Genomic DNA, 8,185 nt, shown 5'->3' with positions numbered 1-8,185 from the left:
CTTCCCTCCTGCAGTGGGCAGGGGCTCTGAGGGTCTCTCCTCCCTCCCCAGCAGGTGCAGGGTCGTAGGGGTCAGTTTCTAGACACCGTGGGACAGGACACCTCCCCAGGCCCGTTTGTTTCCACCTCCCTCCCCTCTCCGGCCTTCTCTGTCCTGGGTCAGGCGCTGCTGCCCTCTGCTCCCTCCTCGTCCCCAGCGGTCCGTGTGTTCTGCTGGGTCAGCGCAGCTCAGACAAGCGAGAGCCCCTGGACGAGGAGACCTCACATCTCCTGTCCGCTGTGTGTGAAATCTGACACACCAGGGCCCAGATAATGCTTTGAAACCACTTCATGTCCCAGGGGGTGGGCAGAGCCTGAAGGTACTGATCGCAGATGAGCCATGAGCACAGAGAAAGTGGAAACTCGCAGGATGAATGCTCAGACCTGGGGGTGGCGTGGAGTCCGGTCGGGCTTGTTGTGAACTTGCTCACAGAAGCTCCCACTCTAAGAGCCTTTTTCCTTCCTCTTCCCTCCTGAGGACTCCAGGCTCCTTCCCTCGGCTACTTGTCGGTGATGCGTGAACCGGAGTGGGTCAGCCGTTGCAGGACCAGATGGCAGGTGTGGTGCCCTGTCTGAAGGGAACGGGGATGGGCTCTGCTTCTGGTTTTCTGCACTTTTCCCTCCCAACTCCTGCTTACTTAGTAACACATACTTCTGCAGTTTCTCTGAAGTGCCACCCCTGTTCTGGGAGCTAGAGGTACAGTAGCGCCTAGACAAAATACTTGTCCTTTTGGCATGTCCTTCTAGTTGGTGAGAACGTCTGTGAACCGGTGTTTGTGATCTCATGGGCTATAGAGGCTCGTCGGGGTCGAGGCTGATGGCCCCGAGACCCCGGGTGGTCGCACGCGGATGGCACCTTGGGAGAGGCCCTAGAGCTCAGAGGCCGTGCTTCAGGGGCCCTGGTTCCTTGCTGGGTGGAGAAGGGGAAGCCTGTGGGGACTTCTGTCCCCTCCCAAGGGCAGGATTCCTCCAGGTTGCTGCTATCGAGCCCCTGCAAGGAAAGGTCCAGGAAGAGAGTTCTCAGACCTGACGGTCCTGCTTCCTCACCTGGAAAATAAGGGTAACGGCACCCACGTCGAGGACGTGGCAGACTGACGCCAAGCTGACTCGGGTCAGGATCCCAGGGTCCTAGGATTGAGTCCTGTGTCAGGCTCTCTGCTGATCAGGGAGCCTGGTTCTCCCCCTGTTACTCCCTCCCCCGCTCAGGCTGGCTCGCTCTCTTTCCCAAAAATAAAAAAGCAAAATTAAAAATAATAATAATAATAAAATCCCCCATTACAGACCATACGTTCTACTGAGGCAGGGACCACGTCTCAATTATTTCTGTATTTCCAGTGGCCCAGCACCCAGCCTGATGGCCTAGATGGGCTCTTGGAGGAGCAAATGAACGTGACCCATCCAGGTTCTGCTGGTGGCAGGTCACAGGTCTCGGTAATGCTTGTGGACTTAGCCCCTGAAGGACGTCACAGTGATGTCGTACCTTGCTGGAGCCTGTTTGTCCGGGAAACGAACGGTGTCTTCCTCTCTTACAGTGTCAGGATGTCATGTGCGGTAAATAAAAGCTCGAAACAGGCAAACTGTTTCAAAGTGGGATGTGCTTCCAGATTGGGGGCTATTATGCTATTTAATTTAGTAAAAGAGGAGAAATTCAGGCAAGAGGGGTCACCACATTTTACAAGGATACTTAGGTATCTGTTTCCATCTCTATGCATCTGTCACCCTCTGGCCAGTGTGCTGTTTTCTGAACTGTTCTTTTTTTGAGCCATTTATTATATTTTCCTGCTCCCTCTCTTCCTGCCTCTGTCTTTAATACTGAGACAATTGACATGTTCAAGTGGAATTTTAAAAATTGGAATGGGAGTTGGGGCGCCTGGGTGGCTCAGTGGGTTAAGCCACTGCCTTTGGCTCAGGTCATGGTCTCGGGGTCCTGGGATCGAGTCCCACATCGGGCTCTCTGCTCAGCGGGGAGCCTGATTCCTCCTCTCTCTCTGTCTGCTTCTCTGCCTACTTGTGATCTCTCTCTGTCAAATAAATAAATAAAATCTTTAAAAAAAAAAAAATTGGAATGGGAGTGCACCGACTGGCTCCGAGGGTAGAGTGAGTGACTGTTGAACGTGGGGGTCATGAGTTCAAGCCCCAGGAGGGGTGTGAGGCTTACTCAGAAGCTGAAATAGGAAAGAGACTCGTTTATGCTTCCGTACTGGGCCTCGAGGTTTTAAGCATTTGGCGACCGGCTCTTTTGTCAAACGCTGGGGCTCTTCGGACTGAGAACAGTTTTGTGCCCCAGGATAAGAACAGACCGTCAGTGAAGACCGCTGGGCTGAAGCCTGGCGTTTCCTGGCCTCCTCTGCCGTGGGAGCAAAGGTGGGACGGGGAATCTTCTCTCTGGGAGAAGGCCGGTCCCTGGGCCCTCAATGCACGAGGAAACTCTGCTGGGGCCGAGCCTGTCAGACTGCGGGGAGGAGAGCCGCTGGCGGGTTTTAAGGTCATTTAGAAGGTCGTGCTTAGAACGAGAAGCGTTAAATAGGACAGAGAAGATGGGAGAGTGTCTCCGTAGGGAGGCTGGATATCAGTTCAGGAGACTAGTGTTTTATTGTGCGTGTGCGCGTGTGTACGTGTGCGCGTGTGTGCGCGCATGTGAGGTCCTTCTGTGCAGTGCGCTTCTCACGGGCTCGTGGTCCCCAGGTCTGAGGCGCTTTGCTCCGGGAGCGGCCCGGGCCTTGTGGCCGCGACACCACCGCCTTCCCCTGCCCACTGCCCCGCGCGAGTGGGGCCTTTGCCTCCAAGAGGGAGCGCGTTCGAGACCCCCACGGGTCCAGGGGGTGTTCGGGCCGGTGGGCGGTTCCTGGTGGCGAGACCGGGGTCCCGCCTGCCGCCGACCCTCCGTAGTCCCCGCTCACCTCCACGCCCGTCCGCCGGGCCCTCCTTCCCGCTGCCTCAGCCCCGCCTCCTGCCGAAGCCCGTCCTCTCTCGCCGGCGTTCCGCACGCCAGGTCTGCGGCTGGCTGTGGTGAGGCTCGTGCTCTGCCACGCGCGGTCGGACCCGCTCTGCGTCAGACACGCGGTGCGAATCTCGTCTTTCCTCAGGTCTCCCGCGCGGCGGCGGGAACTGCGGGCTCAGACCTGCCGGACGAGGAAGGGTCACGTGGTGCGCACGGAGGGTGCGCGCGCACTTCCGCAGCTCCCGCCGAGGTCGGTCGCGTGAAGGAGGAAGCCCCGTTGTCGCCTGTGCGCAGCCTCCTCCGTGCGGCGACCAGGCCGCCTGTGCTCGCGCGTCCCTGGGTTCGCGCCGCCCGCCGGCCGCGCGGGGCTGCCCGTGAGGACCGGCACCGCCGTCCCAGAAAGGAGCAGACCGGGGGCGCCGGGGGCTCCGTCGGGGAAGCCTCTGCCTCCGGCTCGGGTCATGATCCCGGGGTCCCGGGATCGAGCCCCGCATCGGGCTCCCTGCTCAGCGGGGGTTCTGCGTGACCTCTCCCTCCGCCCCTCTGCCTGCCTGTGCTCTTCTCTCTCTCTCTCGAATACGTAAGTAAATAAGGTCTTTTCAAAAATAGTCATTAGACATTATAAAAAAGGGGCAGTCACAGGCCATGGCTGAGGCTTTGGCGACTGCTCCCCACCCCGCTGTCCACGGGGGACCCGCGGCGCCTGCGGGACGGGCGGGAGCCCCCGCGCTCGGGCTGCTTCCCGGCTGGTGGACGCGGTTCTGCTCATCCGACGGTCCTCCCCGCGGGTCCCGCCGGGCCGTGTGGGGCGAAGAGAGCCTGAGCCAGGGTTTCTCAAGAAACCCCAAAGGCTTTCGTTACTAAAAAACGCATATTTCAGTGAAGGTGAACTGTCAGAGCGGTTCCCTTCGGGAAGTTTAGTTTTCTCTGAAGCTGTTCCGAGTCTGGATGTTTGGGGCCCGCCGGGACCAGTGCGGTCCATCCCCGCCTGGACACACGACTGGAGGCCCAGCTCCCCCGGTCTGCGAGGCGGGTGGGGCCGCCCCAGGGCACTCGGAGCAGACTGGCGGGCCCAGTGCCTCCAAGCTCAGAGGGATGCTGGGGCGCATCTGGGTAGGGATGAGTCTAGAGACCCCGGCATCTGCTGCAAGAACACCTCCCACTCTCTTTCTCTTGGCAGGGCTTATTGGGGAAATACACACGTAAGTAAAATGTAAAGATAAAGTCCGTCTGGATGCTTTGCCGGGAAGCAAAACCAGAAATCTCTCTCGTATTTTTCATCTCTGCCTTCCCATTTCGGTAGAAATTGTATTTTAACATCTGCCACAATTCATTATTTCACAGGAAAACACAAACCACACAGCTCTTGGTGTGGACGCAAATGGAATTCACATTTGCAGCATCAAGGCTCCCCCACCCCCACCCCAGTAAATCTTTTGAGTGGAGCAGCATCTACAGTTGCTATAGGGAGGGGGGAGCAGGCACATCTGATTTCTCAGTGTTTTTTGAGAGTCCGTGGACAGACTTGAGCACAGCAGAGTACAATGTGCATCCGTCCCATCGCACGTACCCTGATGTGTTTTCAGACGTTTCTCCTTCATCACCTGCGGCTCCTGGAGGGCAAAGACTGTGTCTCGCTTGCCGCTGTGTCCCCAGCACCTGGCATTGTCTACGGATTTGTTGTGGATCGAGGAAGCAAAAGCTCTGTGTTTGTCTTCTTAAAGGTTTGTTCCGAAAGAGCCAAGCAAAGTCATCACAGAAAAGGAAAGAAGCTTTTCAAAAATGCGGTGTTTTCAGATAGTGAAATCCCCGGCAGGCACCTTGTCCGCACGTCCTTGCCAGGGAGAACGAGTGATCTGTGATTGCCCCAGCTTAGGGTCAGTGGGGGGAGCCACCCGGTCCTCCTGTGCTGGACCAGGGAAGGGTGTACGGAGCTCAGGCTCCTGATTCGAAGGGGCAGTTCACTGAGCCCACCGTGTTCTAGACATTCTTCTGAGTGTTATCTCACTTAGGTCATCGCCAATTGATGAGGCAGCAATTGTGAGCCTCCTTCTGCAAACGCAGACCTTGACCTTGGGTGAAACTGGGTAATCGCTCACATGTCTGAGCAAAGCCTTCCTGGTCGTGAGTCACAGAAACCAACTAGAGCTCAGTTTTGCAAAGGAATCGAAAAGGGAGGGGCAGGGAGGGTCCAGGGACGTTCTGCTGAGCCCACAGTCAGACCTGCCACCAGAGCCAGGAGGACCTCGAACTTGGATCAGGAAGGAGCTGGGAGCCTGGCAAACGCACCCTGATGCGTCCTTCCAGCCACCACAGAATGGCTCCTTTCTCTCGGTTCTTCGTCCTTGTAGAGAAGGACGATGGTGCCGTAGTAGCTCCGGAAACCCTATGTTCCAGGGCCGGCTGCCTGCTGAAGACCTGACCGTCACTCCCAACTCTAAGCTTTTTACAGGGTCGACTGCGTCTTCTTAGTAGGGTCTGTGGCCAGGCCACACATACGGTTGCAAGTTTCTCCATGTGTGGAAAACAAGGATTTCAACCACCTCCATTTTGACTTCAAACCTTCTAATGCATTAAGGTCTTTCTAGCTATCTCTGAACTCAGCAAAAGAGCCTGCAGGCAAAGCATCATTTCCCCGTGGGAAGTGAAACCACCCGCTCCGGCAAAGATGGCCCTGAGCCAGCCAGACCCCACCTGTGACTGATCCCAAGACAATGATGACCTGACCTTTACGGCCGCCTGCCCGTGTCCTCCGACCTTTGTCCCACATTTTTCCTATCAACCTGGACTATTTTCAGTATCTCGGAGACAGTCTTTGAAACGCTAGTCCACTGCCTTCCCAGTGTCGGCCTCACCGGAATAAATTCCTTTCTTGTTTCACTGTCACTTGCCTCTCTGCGAGCGACTGGACCTGGTCCGTTTGGAGCCCTCGGAACCATATGCTCTCGCACGCCTGTGCCCCAGCTCCAGAGAGACGGAATGACGGGTTCTAGACAAGCGATGGAAGGGTTGCGGGTTTGACAAACACCGAACATGCATTCGCTGCGTACCAAGTTGACGCAACTGGTAAGATTTAAATTCCCATTTGTCTGAATTCATTTCAGACTCGGGGCTTCTTTTATTCCTATAATGCTTTAAAACAAATCTGTCTGATGCTTTCTTTTAGTTCCTTTAGCCTCCCCAGATGGTCATCAAGTTTCTAGAAAATCTGTTGCAGAAAGCTCGCAGGAATGAAAGGCTTTCCTTCATATGCATTTGGCTTCTCGGCTTTCCCGTGTCCCCATCCGAGCTCTGAACAATCTAAATACTTGTTCTTGGCTTAAAATATTGACTTACAAACACATCTGAATCACTCGGAGAGATCACTGCAACACACGAGTGGGCCCTGCCCCCAGGTCTCTGATTCGTTAGGTCTGGAGCGAAGTTCAAGAATGTGTTTTTAACAAGTTTCCAAGAGGTTCTAATGCTGCGGGCCCAGGGACCGCACTTGACAACTGCTGAACTGGAAGAGCCAAAATCACGAGCGGGTCCCCAAGACACACGAGTCACACAAAGCTCTGTGTTTTAGTTGACCCTTGAGCATCTCGGGTTGTCCTGTGTGGGTCCACTTATATGCGGGTTTTTCTGGTAAAGACAGTACAGTGCTGTAAATGTGTTTTTCTTCCTTATGATTTTTTCTAGCTTACTTTACTATAAACACACAGTGTATGATACACATGTGTAAACTATGTGTTAATCGACTCGTTCTGTTATTGGGGCTCTGGTTAACAGTACGCTATCAGTGGTTGAGTGTTTGGGGGTCCAGAGTTACATGGCTCTCGGACTACTCGCTTCCCCCGATGGGGAGGGCAGGGACTGGAACTTCTAACCCCTGAGCCATTGAAGGGTCAGCTGTAATACAGAAAGGACTGAATTAGCAAACATGCAGGGAGAATTCAGCCATTGTCATTGTTTTGTTTGAGCAAATTTGGTAGAGAAATCGCTCAGAATTCTCTGAAAAGTTCTGAGTACATTCCTAATTTTTCTGCAAAACTTGGAGGTGGAACTGTGTTGATTCTTACCGTAGAGAGCTGGAATCAGAAAATGCAACAGCTGTCATGAATTTTTAAAACGATTTAGACCTATAAGAGAGAGGTTTGTCATTTGACATTCTTTGGTCCTTTGAAGAGGAAACTGTTTTCCTGCGAACACATTTGAGAACGGGAGGCACCCAGAAGCTCTGGGCAGGGGTATTATGGAGTGAGTAAACAGAAATTTGGTGAATTACCCGGCCCTCCTGCCCGCCTCCCTCACGACGGCATCTGCAAGTGCGCAGAGTGAGTGTGGGGGCTGGAGGCTGGAGGCTGGAGGGTGGGGAGCCGAGGGGCACTTGCATTTCACGGATTCTGCAGCTGTTTCGGAAATCAGAGTATCTATGAGGACAAAGTAGAGCCTTGAGAAGCAGCGAATGGAAACCAAAGCCAAGGAAACGAGAACTTGGAAAGAAGTGGATTCGCTAGAAATTCCGTGTTTTGCGGTAGACTTTGTCCCTACGCTGTTTACTTGCTATTCCTGAAGGAGGAGGACTAATTTTTACATTAAAACGTCTGCTGGGGTGTTACACTGCCTCCTGCTCAGAAACCAGGTCTAACATGGTGAACTACCTTGAGGATACTTCCCTTCTACCAATCGCTTGGTAATAATTTCTGGTCAAAAGTTACACGGTGTGGGGTGCCTGGTCGCTCAGTCAGTTGAGCACCTGACTCTTGGCTTCAGCTCAGGTCATGAACTTGGGGTCCTGGGACAGAGCCCCACGCTGGGCTCTGCACTCAGTGTGGAGTCTACTTGTCCCTCTCCCCTCCGCCTCTCTCTCCAGTAAGTTGTTAAGTAACACAGCACAACCATGTAACTACTTTGAGAAATGAGATTAGTATGTGGTAAAAACTTACTTTTTATAGGCTCAGAAGTGTGACTCATGATATGATCTACATTTTACATTTCTTAAGGCTCCAGCTTTTAAGATGAATAATGAGACAAACTTAAGGGGCTATCTAACCGTTGAACCTTCCTACTCAAGACGCAGCTAAACAGACATTCCCAGTGAGTAGGATTTTCAACCTGAAACACTGTCGAAGCTGGAGATAAAGTGTCAGCCTCGTTGGCTAAAAATTATCTTCTGGGCCTTCAAGTTTAGATCATCTTCATGAAACCATGAACTTCACCGGGA

The sequence above is a fragment of the Neovison vison genome, chromosome 14 (genome assembly GCF_020171115.1).
Source record: "Neovison vison isolate M4711 chromosome 14, ASM_NN_V1, whole genome shotgun sequence".
Classification (NCBI taxonomy): Eukaryota; Metazoa; Chordata; class Mammalia; order Carnivora; family Mustelidae; genus Neogale; species Neogale vison.
The sequence above is the reverse complement of the archived record's forward strand: the minus strand, read 5'-3'. Positions refer to the sequence as shown.